The following is a 12,580-nucleotide window of genomic DNA, read 5'->3' as shown; positions in this document are numbered from 1 at the left end:
CGGAGAAGGCCCATCCTGTGAGATCTTATTGGGCGCTGGGAGGTATGTGGCAGGAGGCAGTCACGGAGATATCCAGGTCCTAGGCCATGTAGGGCTTTAAAGGTGATGACCAGCACCTTGAAGCCCATTCGGAGACCAATAGGGAGCCAGTGCAGCTCACAGAGGATAGGTGTAACATGGGTGTATCTAGGTACACCAGTATCGCTCGGGCGGCTGCATTCTGGACCAGTTGTAGTCTCCGAACACTTTTCAAGGGCAGCCCCATGTAGAACACATTACAGTAGTGATTGATTGATTGATTGATTGATTGAAGACCCCATGCCTTTCTGCACTTTGTCTTTAATAGCTCACATTTGGATCATTTGCTCCCGAGGACATTGTAAAATCCAGGGATCCTACTTTTATCGCATGGTCCCAAACGATGAAAACCAGTACATGGGAATTATCCGTCTGCTTCTACACTTTGGCTGGATATGGGTGGCTCTTTTCACAGGATGATGATAGTGGGAAATATTTCTTGCAAAGCATGGAGGCGTTGTTTTCCAAGTACCAAATCTGTTCAGCCTTCACTCAGGTCTTCCCACGCCAAGGCCGTGTCTTGTCCAGTGACGATATGGGTACATTTGGAAATCTCCACATCTCTGCTATGGATCAGAGGGCCAGAGCCTTCATCATCTATGGAGACACCATGAATCTTATGTGGTTAATTACCTACAGTACTCTTCTAGTTCTGACAATGATTATTTAGGGAAGGTGTGGATCATGACAGCCCAGATGGAATTTGCAGTAACGGGCGTGACGAGGCGGATGGATTTTCAAATGTTCCAAGGCGCCATATCCTTCGCAATCCATTCCAAGGAACCTCGGGGATTTCAGATGTATCTTCAGAAGAAAAACCCATGCCAGCCTGAAGGGGATGGTTTCGCCCAGTTGTTCTGGGAACAGGCTTTTGAATGCTCATTTCCAAATCCCGGAGAAACATTGGAGCCAGGGAAACTATGTACTGGGAAGGAGAACCTGGAGAACCCTCCGCGGTCTGTATTTGAAGTGAGAATGAGTGGCCACAGCTACAGTATTTACAATGCTGTCTATGCAGTAGCCCATGCTCTCCACGCAATGTACTCATCAAAGACTAAGCACAGACTAAGAATGGGGGAACAAAGACTCGGGTTTGAAGACATGCAACCTTGGCAGGTAATGTTCCCATAACAGAAGGATAAAACAGAATAACAGAGATGAAGGGTCCTTGGAGGTCTTCTAGTCCAATCCCCTGCTCAGGCAGGAAACCCTATAGAATTTCAGACCCATGGCTGTCCAATTACTTAGGTTTTCCATGATCCTGATGCCGAGAAACAAGAGTGTATCAATGTTATCCAATCACCAATGAAATATACATTGATGATTAGAATTAATAGTATCCATTCCTGGATACCGATGTCCGTTATTGCTTTCACAAACCAAAGTCTTGAAAAGTGTATTGATCACTAATTAATATAAGGACAGTGATGACAAAACTATGGCACGCATCTCCAAAGTGGCACACAAAGCCATGTTGCCCCATGTGCAGCTTTGCCTCTTTGATCTTCTGGGTTTCTGCTGCACATGCAATGATCAGCTGTTCTTCACCCATTGGCAGTGCCAAAAACTGCCCTGTGCATGTGCACCAGCTAGCTGATCGTTGGGTACACATGCGCTCTAGATCCCAGAAGTTAGGCTTTTCCAGAGCACGGCCCCAATGAGCGCGCATGCACGCATTTCCACGCAACCACTCAGTGCCAAAAAGGTTCACCGTCACTTATATAGGCTCATGATGGTGTACCTATGGCACATGTGCCAAAGATGTGCAGAGCCCTCTCTGTGGGCATGCACACCATCGCCATCTGCTTTTCTGGGTTCTGGCATTCCCACGGGCACGAAGACCAATTGGCGGGCTGGATCCTGGAAGAGTAGTAGCTGGTGCATGCATGCACACTTGGTGGCTTCTCTCCTGGTTTTCAGCACTCCCGTGTGCACAAAGACCAGCTGGCACAGCTGGTTTCGGCACTCGGTAGTGAAAAGGTTCACCAACATTGATATAGGTGGTCTTAACAACACAATTGGGATCGCCAACTCGGATGTTAACCAAAGCGATCAGTATGATGTTACTTCAACTTTCCTCTGCTGTGCAGACTTGTGAATGTTGTAAACATGAGGTATCAAAGTAATCTTTTTTAGCATTATTGTAACTGCAAATATTTGATCATTGAGGTCTAGAGAGTGGAAATGCCCAATTTGTACATTCATTTGCCAAGTAAGCAAAAACAAAATAATTGCTGATAAAATTCATTTTCTCTGTGATTTTCATGCAATGTCATAGTTTGTATTGTGTTGTTGTTCTCTTTTTAAATCTGTCAAGAAAAATAAACCAAAATGGGATGGAAGTTCTCTTTCATTTCCTCCCTCTTTCCCTCCTTACCTGGCTGTCAACATTTTTTCCTCAGTCTTAAATGCACAACTAATGTTTTTTTTTTTTTTTAAATGGCCATGTCTTTCAACTTTATTATAGGAAACTGAAAATAGATTGGACTCCAAGAGAATATAGAACGATTTGTTTGCTCTACAATAAACAGGTTATGGGATAGATAGATGGATGGATGAATGGATAAATAGATAGATAGATAGAGATAGATAGATAGATAGATAGATAGATAGATAGATAGATAGATGTAGAGATAGAGATAGAGATAGAGATAGAGATAGAGATAGAGATAGAGATAGAGATAGAGATAGAGATAGAGATAGATGGTTGGATGGATGGATAGATGGATAGATCATCTATCTGCTAACAACATTTCTCTAAAATAAATAATGGAATACAATGTTCTAAATCTTATCAACTGGATGCCTTTCACTTTGATAACCCATTTGTCATTCTGCTACTGGAAATCAGGAATTGGGAGGAGGTTTATATCTTAACTCACAAGAGGGGATTGTCTATGTGGACAGAAGTGTTCATTCTCAAGATCTATAGAAATATTGAATCCATTTAAATTTCTGAAGCTGAGCGTGGGCTATAACCTACATTTCCTGCCTGCTAGACTCACACCTTATCTATTGTCCTTTCTTCCCTCCCTCCCCCTTTCCTCCCTCCCTCCCTCCTTTCTTCCTGAGATCTTCCTAACTGATGCAGAATATGATATCCTAATTTATATTGAATGTAATTGCTTCCAACATGTCATGGGTTGACATTATATCTTAATTATATTAAGTGGGGTATGTCATTTTTAGGGATGCAGTGGCTCAGTGGCTAAGATGCTGAGCTTGTCAATCAGAAGGTCGGCAGTTTGGCAGTTCCAATCCCTAATGCCGCGTAACTGAGTGAGCTCCCGTTACTTGTCCCAGCTTCTGCCAACCTAGCAGTTCGAAACCAAGTAAAAAGCAAGTGGTGGGAAGGTAACAGCATTCCATGCACCTTCGGCGTTGAGTCATGCTGGCTACATGATCACGGAGACTTCTTCGGACAGCGCTGGCTCTTCGGCTTTGAAACAGAGATGAGCAGTGCCCCCTAGAGTCAGGAATGACTAGCACCTATGTGCAAGGGGAACATTTAACTTTATTATTTTCCCTTCCTCCCAGTTACATGCATTTCTTCAAGGGATGTCATTTAACAATTCAGCCGGAGAGACCCTGAATTTCAATGAAAAAAGAGAAATTGTTGCTGGATTTGATATAATGCACATGATCCTATTCCCAAACAACTCCTTCCGCAAAGTCAAAATTGGATGGTTAGAATCGTGGCCTTTGAAGATGAACAATTCTTTATAGATGATGACATTATTGAGTGGCCCAGCACCTTTAACGAGGTATGCATTCTTAGATTTCCTTGACAGATTCTCCTTCCTAAGCTAAGGTATCTGTGGTTGCACATTTCCACTACTGTAAAAATTGTCTATGCCAAATGATGTTACAGTGAGGTCTAGGACAATTTCCCATAGCTGACTCAATTGCCCTGGCTGTCTCCCTTGGTCAACTAGCCAAAGACAACTCATTGCAGGCCAACTGGCCATGGAACAACTTCCTATGGCCATCTCACCACAGGGCAACTTAACACTGGATAATTCAAGAGAGGGACAAGTGAACTGCAGCTGGTCTTCTCTTGCTTTAGGTTTGAACCTTCTCAGTTAGAAGTCCTCAAGGTGGGGTGAGCTGCAATTCTACTGTCCCTCTCTTGAGTTATCCCATGTTGCATTGTCCTATAGCAAATTGTCCCATGGTAAGATGACTAGGGGGGAGGCAGTGGCTCAGTGGCTAAGACACTGAGCTTGTCGATCAGAATGGTTGGCAGTTCAGTGGTTCGAAACCCTAGTGCCACCTAACACTAGTGAGTTCCCGTTACTTGTCCCAGCTTCTACCAACCTAGCAGTTCGAAAGCACATACAAATTGCAAGTAGAACAGTAGGGATCACTTTAGTGGGAAGGTAACAAGCTCCATGCACCTTTGGCATTTAGTCTTGCCAGCCACTGACCATGGAGACGTCTTCGGACAGCACTGGCTCTTTGGCTTAGAAACAAGATGAGACCGCCCCTAGAGTCGGAATGACTAGCATGCATGTGTGTGGGGACCTTTACCTTTTACCATTAAGATGACTAGGACAAGTCACTCAGGATGAGTTGGCCAAGGTGAGTTTTCTCATTCTGGTTGCAGTGGTAGTAAAATTCAATATTGTTACTGCTTTTTATAATATTATTATTACTAGCAATAGCAATAGCAGTTAGACTTATATACCGCTTCATAGGGCTTTCAGCCCTCTCTAAGCGGTTTACAGAGTCAGCATTCGCCCCACAGTCTGGGTCCTCATTTCACCCACCTCGGAAGGATGGAAGGCTGAGTCAACCTTGAGCCGGTGAGATTAGAACCGCTGAACTGCAGATAACAGTCAGCTGAAGTGGCCTGCAGTACTGCACCCTAACCACTGCGCCACCTCGGCTCTACTAGTAACAATGCTTTGGAAATACTATACGTATATTTCTTTAAATGGGAAAATAATAGAATTTTAGCACACTTTTAAAAAATGCTTACATTTATTTACCATATTTTTCAGAGTATAAGATGCACCAAGGTTTTAAAGAGGCCATTTTTTAAAAAAGTTTTCACTGTGGAAACTCCCAAAACGGCCCGTTTTTCACGGAAACAGGCCTGCTTTTTTTTTTTTAAAAAAGGGCATGGATAGCTCTTAGGAGGCTTGTAGAGTGCTCCTGGGGGTGGGGGGGCAAAAACAAGCAAAAAACAGCCCATTTTTTTGGTCAAAAAAAGGGCATGGATAGTCTTTAGGAAGCTTATAGAGCTCTCCTGGGGGTGGAGAGGGCAGAAATGTGCAAAAAAGGCCATTTTTGCTCAATTTTGCCCCCCCCACCCCCAGGAGCTCTCTGAAAGCCTCCTACCAACTATACACCCATTTTGAAGGGGCGGGTTTCGGGAGGCAAAAAATGCTGTATTCTGTGTATAAGATGCAGCCAGATTTTCAGCCTCTTTTATGAGGAAAAAAAGTGCATCTTATACTCCGAAACTATGGTATATGTATATATTCATGCCTGTTGGTCATTATCTGTTTCCCAATGTTCAGGATCCCCCCCCAAATAACTAAATTGTCAGGCCTGCAGCCATTTTTCTTTCAGATCTTTGGCCTGCCACTTTCTATATTCTACTATGCATTTTCTATTGTGGGAAAATGGGAGGGGAATTGTAGGAGTGAGATGCGATATAGCCATAACAAAGTTCTTCTAGAAAGCCAAGGTCATCCTTTGTTTTGCATCTCTGCACCTGGCTGGAGCTGGATGGGTAGAAGCTGTCAACATGGCAGTGGGAGATGGACCATGGGACTTGTGGGTGTGGGGGCAAGATCTTGAACTTTCAACTAGGTGGGGAAAAACCGGGAAGCTTTCAGATTCAGGTTTCCCCAGATGTGCCAACATGGCTCTCTTAATAAATTTGAGCAATATTTTGCCTTGGACTCTGATTTACTTTTGGATGCTATTTGGAACCCTGACATAATTGTTCTTAGCTTCCTTACAACCTGGACTTTTTATTTTTTATTTTTATGAACAGGTTTGTCCTCTTTCTGTCTGCAGTGACTCATGCCCACCAGGGTTTCAGAAACGAAAGAAGGAAGGGAAGAAATTTTGTTGTTATGACTGTTCACCATGTCCAGAAGGGAAGATTTCCAACAAGACCGGTAGGTGATATAGCACCCTCAATTCTTCACCTGTCTTTAGGATTATGTAAAGTGGTGCCATTCCACATCTGTGCCTTGATTCAGATTAAGGAAGCAACCCAAATTGAGCTAGTGTCTGAGTTTAGAGATAGGCATGAGCTTCTGAGCCTTCTTGTTGACATTAAAGTATTATAACACAATCATGAAAGTCTACCATATAGTCTACCCAATATTACTTAAGTATAATACAATCAAGTTAGTTACTGCTTTTTTAATCGCACTTATTATCTACACTCTTTACATATATATTTAAAGATGTATCTTTTATTTATATGTTATAAAGATACATACAGTATATTATATGTATATTTACAATTAATGTTCTTGTGTTTGTTTCCTAGTATGATTTGATTGCTTCTTAGTAACTTATGACTATCACTATGTTTGTATCTTATGATTCTTGATGAATATTTTATTTTTCTTTATGTACACTGAGAGCATATGCACTGCATTGCATTCACTCACTCCATTTCATTCATTCTCCATTCTAATTCTCTATTCTATTCTATTCCATTCCATTCCATTCATCTATTCTATTCCATTCTATTCTATCCCATTCCACTCCACTCCACTCCATTTCATTCTCTATTCTATTCTATTCTGTTCTGACCCCCTCCTTCGTCCAGTAACGAAAGCCGAGCACGCTTAATGAGAATGTCCTTTAATAACAAGACCAGAATCTCGGTGGCTGAAAGCCAAGTAAACAAACAGATAAGGACCTTGGCAGCAAGGCCAACAAACCTTGGCAGCAATTCAGACAAACTCTGGCAGCAATCCAGCCTGCCAAGTTAGTTTCTCTTTAGTCCAAGCGTTGACTTCTGCAAGAAGGGCGTGGCACAAGCAGTCTTTTTATAGTCTGGAGAGGAGCCTAATGACCATCAGCTGAGCGTAATTACCTCCTGTAATTATGTAGTTGTTCTTGATGCTGAGTAGCTCTTTGACGGCGTGCATCCCGGAACAACTCACTGTTGGTTTCTGAATCACTCTCCCTTGTCTCCTCCCCACTGATCCAAGGTTCAGGCACCACCTGGTGGCCAACCATTCTCTCTGTGCCCTGCTCGATTCGGAACCCTGTCCAGGGTCGTCCACATTCTCCAGGGCCGACTCATAGGGCCCCTCGCTGTCGGAGTCTGGTATAGTAGAGACTCTACTCACTACACTACACTACACTACACTACACTACACTACACTATAATCCACTCCACTCCATACCACACCATTCCATTCTAATTCTCTATTCTATTCTATCCTGTCCTATCCTATCCTTTCCTATCCTACCTATCCTATTCTCTGAGAATCAGTCTAGTATTTGATCACAGATGGTGGTTTGTATTTGAAAACAAAGACATGGTACTTTGATGGATTCTCCATGTTGTTCAAGTGAACTGTATTGATTCGGCTTCCAATCTAGTCAAGCTCTAATAGATATGCTTACTTTTCTTAATTTTTTCTTGCAATTTTCTTTTTAGACATGGACGAATGTATGCAGTGCCAAGATGATCAATATAGAAGCCAGAGCAATGACAGCTGCTTCCCCAAGGTCGTAACATTCCTTTCCTATGAGAGCCATTAGGAATGAGTTTAGTCTCAATAGTCCTTTGTTTTTCACTCGTCACAGTCTTGGTGTTTATTGCTTTTATTAAGCACAGCGATACTGCCATAGTCAAAGCCAATAACCGAGAACTCACTTACACTCTTCTTTCTCTCTCCTCCTCTGCTTCCTCTGTTCTTTCTTATTCCTTGGCCACCCCAACAAAGTCACTTGCTTCATTCGCCATGTTGCTTTTGGTATCATCTTTACTGTCGCGGTATCTTGTGTGTTGGCCAAAACCATCACTGTGGTCCTTGCTTTCATGGCCACCAAACCAGGATCCAACGTGAGGAGGTGGATGGGAAAAAGGCTGGCCAACACCATTGTCCTTTCCTGCACTTTCATTCAAGCTGGCATTTGTACTGTATGGCTTGCCTTTGCTCCTCCGTACCCCAGGTTGGACATGAAATCTCTTCCAAGTGAGATAATAGCAGAGTGCAACGAAGGCTCTACCTTCATGTTTTACTTTGTCTTAGGCTACATGGGACTTCTGTCGTCATCAGTTTCATTGTGGCTTTCCTGGCTAGAAAGCTGCCAGGTGCTTTCAATGAAGCTAAGTTCATCACTTTCAGCATGCTCATGTTTTGCAGTGTTTGGTTGACTTTTATCCCTACTTATTTGAGCACCAAAGGAAAGTACATGGTAGCCGTGGAGATCTTCTCTATTTTGGCTTCTGGGGCTGCATTGCTTGCCTGTATCTTTTCTCCAAAAGTTTATATTATCCTGCTGAGACCTGAGCTGAATAATAAGGAGGGATTAATTAGGACAAAGAATAAACCCATGTGATTGCATCCTATTACATAATGTGATTGGCATCAAATAACTCAGTTTCACAACAAGTACAGTAGTGCCAAAATTGTGGAAACCATTTGGAAAAAAGTGTGTTATTGAGTTTTGATGGCTAATAAAACTACTTTTTAAAGAGTACCATAAATTTAATCAAAAATGTAATGCAACAAACTTTGTTCAATTATCTGTATTCTATGAAAAGTAATAGCCAAATATGGTTAGCAATAAAACCAGTTAATAGAAGCAATCATTCAATCTTGGTTTCACATTATAACAGCTACAGAACTTGATTCACTCCGTGGGAAGATATTGTAAAGCCATAATTTATGCTAAAGGTTACCTGACATGGTGATAATTTTTGTATATTTAATTTTTTCTTTGTGTTTCACTTTTCTTCTTTATAGCTGCTATTCTAACAGCAGATCCTTCATAAAAGTTATTGCATTACATTCTTGATTAAACTGTCTTTCCATTGATATATAATTTTATGGTAATAGAAAAAAAGTGATGCTATTAGCCATGAAACCTCAAAAATACTATACACTTTTCCCAAAATGTTTCCACAATTTTGGCCACTACTGTATATCTTCTAATCGTTTATTTGTTGACATCACCCAACAAATATATGAAAAAAGAAGGATAATACTTTTCTTAAATTATTAATTGCAAGTTTCAACAAAGAACCACTTTCTAATGCCATTCTTCATAAAATTATTCATTGGTAAATCCTAGTGAACCCATAGACTTGAAGGACACATACAAAATTAAACTGTTGGATAGGAACTCCAAATTGCATTTTCTTTACTACTTGAACAAACCAGTGGAATGTTTATTTGAACTCTAACTTGCTTGTATTGGTGAAAAGCAAATTTGAACAGAAATTATACGTCTGTGTAAACTAATTCATTTGTTGAAAATTGAGATTTTTCATGGTATATTACTACTTATTATAATTAAAGTGGTTTGATGTCAACTTGCAAAGCATCCCTGGCCTGCTCTTGGGTTGCCATATGCATGATGGGGAAAACTGATGGAGCAGCACAGCAGCCACAACCAGAAGCACATTCCATGCATATCTTTCTCAAGGCTGTATCCTAGGTTACCTACAACAGCCAGAGGGGCATGATCTCTACAGCCCATGAAGTGCTCTGTTGGAGAAAGTGATTTATGAGAGACCCAAGGAGGAGGGGGAAAACAGAGTCATAATTGGGCAATAAATTCTGTGGGGGTAGATCTGGTTTCACTTGGGTACTTGCCGACATGCTGCTCCTAATAAATGACTGGATTTGAAGCTTGGCTCGAGGCTCACGATTTAATTAGGGCATCTGTCAGAACCTTGACAGCTGACTTTTTGACGTTTACAAGAATGTCTTAATGTACTCTCTAGTGGAATATTTTAGGAATTTTTTTCTTGTTAAGATTGTTTTTAAATCTCTCACAACTGTCATTCAAAAAAAGTATGTAGATTAACTTTAAAAACTTTCACATGAATTTTTAATATTTTTGAACATGTATTTACATTTCTGCCCTAGTGAGATGACCAATTGAGATTTGGTTTCTTAAGATCTGCAACAATATTTAACATGAGATCTTATTGCTTTTATTTGGCAAAATTTAAATTGCCTTTGTTAGATCTTTCCTTGTAACCAGAGTTGATACATATGTCAGTATTCCAAATATCATCCAAAATTAAATCAGAGTCCAAGGCAGAGCTTTCCTCGAAGTTCCAATTTATTAAGAGAGACATGTTGGTACATCTGTGGAAACCTGAATCTGAGCTTCCTGGGTTTCCCCACCAGTTGAAAGTTCATGATCTTGTCCCCACACCACAAGTCCATCACATGGTCCAATCTTCCACTGCCATGCTGGCGGTTCCACCCATCCATTTCTGGTCAGGCTCAGAGGTGCGGAGACAAAAGGTGACCTTGGGCTCTAGAAAAGATTTTTATTTTTATTTTGACAACACCACATTCTACTCCTTACTATTCCCCCACTCCCAATTCCCCACTAATGAAACAGCATAGTAAAATAAAGAGAGTGTGGCAGGCAAAGATCCCGAAAGGAATATGACTGCAGGCCTGACAAATAAGGTTGACAGAGTTCTCCTATTTTATTTCTAAAGAAGAGATGATACAGTAACCAAGCAAATAAATAAATAGACAACTTTCTCATGCTCAGGTATATGTTGTTGAAAAGAGGACTTGTATACATGTCAGTGGGTGTGTTTATTTGCATGTGTGTGAGTGTGTTAGACTTAGATTTTTTTTTCATTTTATTAAGCATTTATAGGCCGCCCTTTTCCCTGAGGGGACTCAGGGCGGCTTACAATAATAGGGGGGGGGGGAGTGCAGGACAAAACACAAAAAGAAAATGTGAGTAAAAATAATTAGCAGTAAAAACCCAACATTCATTCAACATTCAGGAGGGGCGAGAGTCAAGTCTTATCCCCAGGCCTGCCGGGATAGCCAGATCTTGAGGGCTGTGCGGAAGGCCTGGACGGTGGTGAGGGTGCGGATCTCCACGGGGAGATTGTTCCATAGCATCGGAGCTGCAACTGAGAAGGCTCTCCTCCGCGTAGTCACCAGTTGGCACTGACTGGCGGATGGAATTCGGAGGAGGCCTACTCTATGCGATCTGATGGGACGGAGGGAGGTAATCGGCAGAAGGCGGTCTCTCAAATAGCCAGATCCACTACCATGGAGCGCTTTATGAATGGTAAGTAGGACCTTGAAGTGCACCCGGAGATCAACAGGTAGCCAGCGCAGCTGACGGAGGATCGGTGTTATGTGGGCGAACTGTGGTGCGCCCACAATCACTCGCGCGGCTGCATTTTGGACTAGCTGAAGTCGCCGGATGCTCTTCAAGGGCAGCCCCATGTAGAGCACATTGCAGTATTCCAGCCTAGAGATCACAAGGGCTCGAGTGACTGTTGTGAGGGCCTCCCGGTTCAGGTAGGGCCGCAACTGGCGCACCAGGCGAATCTGGGCAAATGCCCCCCTGGTCACAGCTGACAAGTGATGGTCAAACTCAGCTGTGGGTCCAGGAGGACTCCCAAGTTGCGGACCCTGTCTGAGGGGTATAAATTTTGACCCCCCAGCCTGAGTGATGGGACGTCGGCCAAATTGTTGGGAGGAAAACACAACAGCCACTCGGTCTTGTCCGGTTGAGTACCAGTTTGTTAGCTCTCATCCAGTCTTTAACAGCCTCAAGACCCCGGTTCATCACGTCCACCGCTTCATTGAGTTGGCACGGGGCGGACAGATACAACTGTGTATCGTCCGCGTATTGATGGTATTTTATCCGTGCCTCCGAATGATCTCGCCCAGCGGTTTCATGTATATGTTAAACAGCAGGGGGGATAAGACCGAACCCTGCGGCACCCCATAAGTTAGGGGCCTTGGGGACGATCTCTGCCCCCCCCCAACACCGACTGCGACCTGTCCGAGAGGTAGGAGGAGAACCACTGCAGAACGTGCCGCCCACCCCCCCTCCCGCAGTCGTCGCAGAAGGATACCATGGTCGATGGTATCGAAAGCCGCTGAGAGGTCAAGGAGAACCAGGATGGACGCGTGGCCTCCATCTCTGGCTCTCCAGAGATCATCGGTCAATGCGACCAAAGCGGTTTCTGTGCTGTAACCGGGCCTGAAGCCGGACTGGAAGGGTCAAGATAGTTAGCTTCCTCCAAGGTACGCTGAAGCTGGAAGGCCACCACCTTCTCAACAACCTTCCCCACGAAGGGGAGGTTGGAGACTGGATGGTAGTTATTAAGAACGGCTGGATCCAAGGACGGTTTCTTCAGGAGGGGTCTCACCACCGCCGTCATGAGCGCGGTGGGAAAGTGCCCCTCCGAAGAGAGGCGGTAACAACCGCCTGGATCCAGCCTCGTGTCACCTCACTGCTGTTGGCAACCAGCCAGGAGGGACACGGGTCCAGTATACAGGTGGAGGCA

At 43.2% G+C, this 12,580-nt stretch overlaps 1 pseudogene; it reads left to right on the top strand.

Moving 5' to 3' along the window:
• The first annotated feature begins 408 nt into the window (after window positions 1-408).
• On the top strand, window positions 409-8,628 carry LOC116521973 (annotated as a pseudogene).
• The last annotated feature ends 3,952 nt before the right edge of the window (window positions 8,629-12,580 follow it).

The sequence above is a fragment of the Thamnophis elegans genome, chromosome Z (genome assembly GCF_009769535.1).
Source record: "Thamnophis elegans isolate rThaEle1 chromosome Z, rThaEle1.pri, whole genome shotgun sequence".
In the NCBI taxonomy this organism is placed as follows: domain Eukaryota; kingdom Metazoa; phylum Chordata; class Lepidosauria; order Squamata; family Colubridae; genus Thamnophis; species Thamnophis elegans.
The sequence above is the reverse complement of the archived record's forward strand: the minus strand, read 5'-3'. Positions and strand labels throughout refer to the sequence as shown.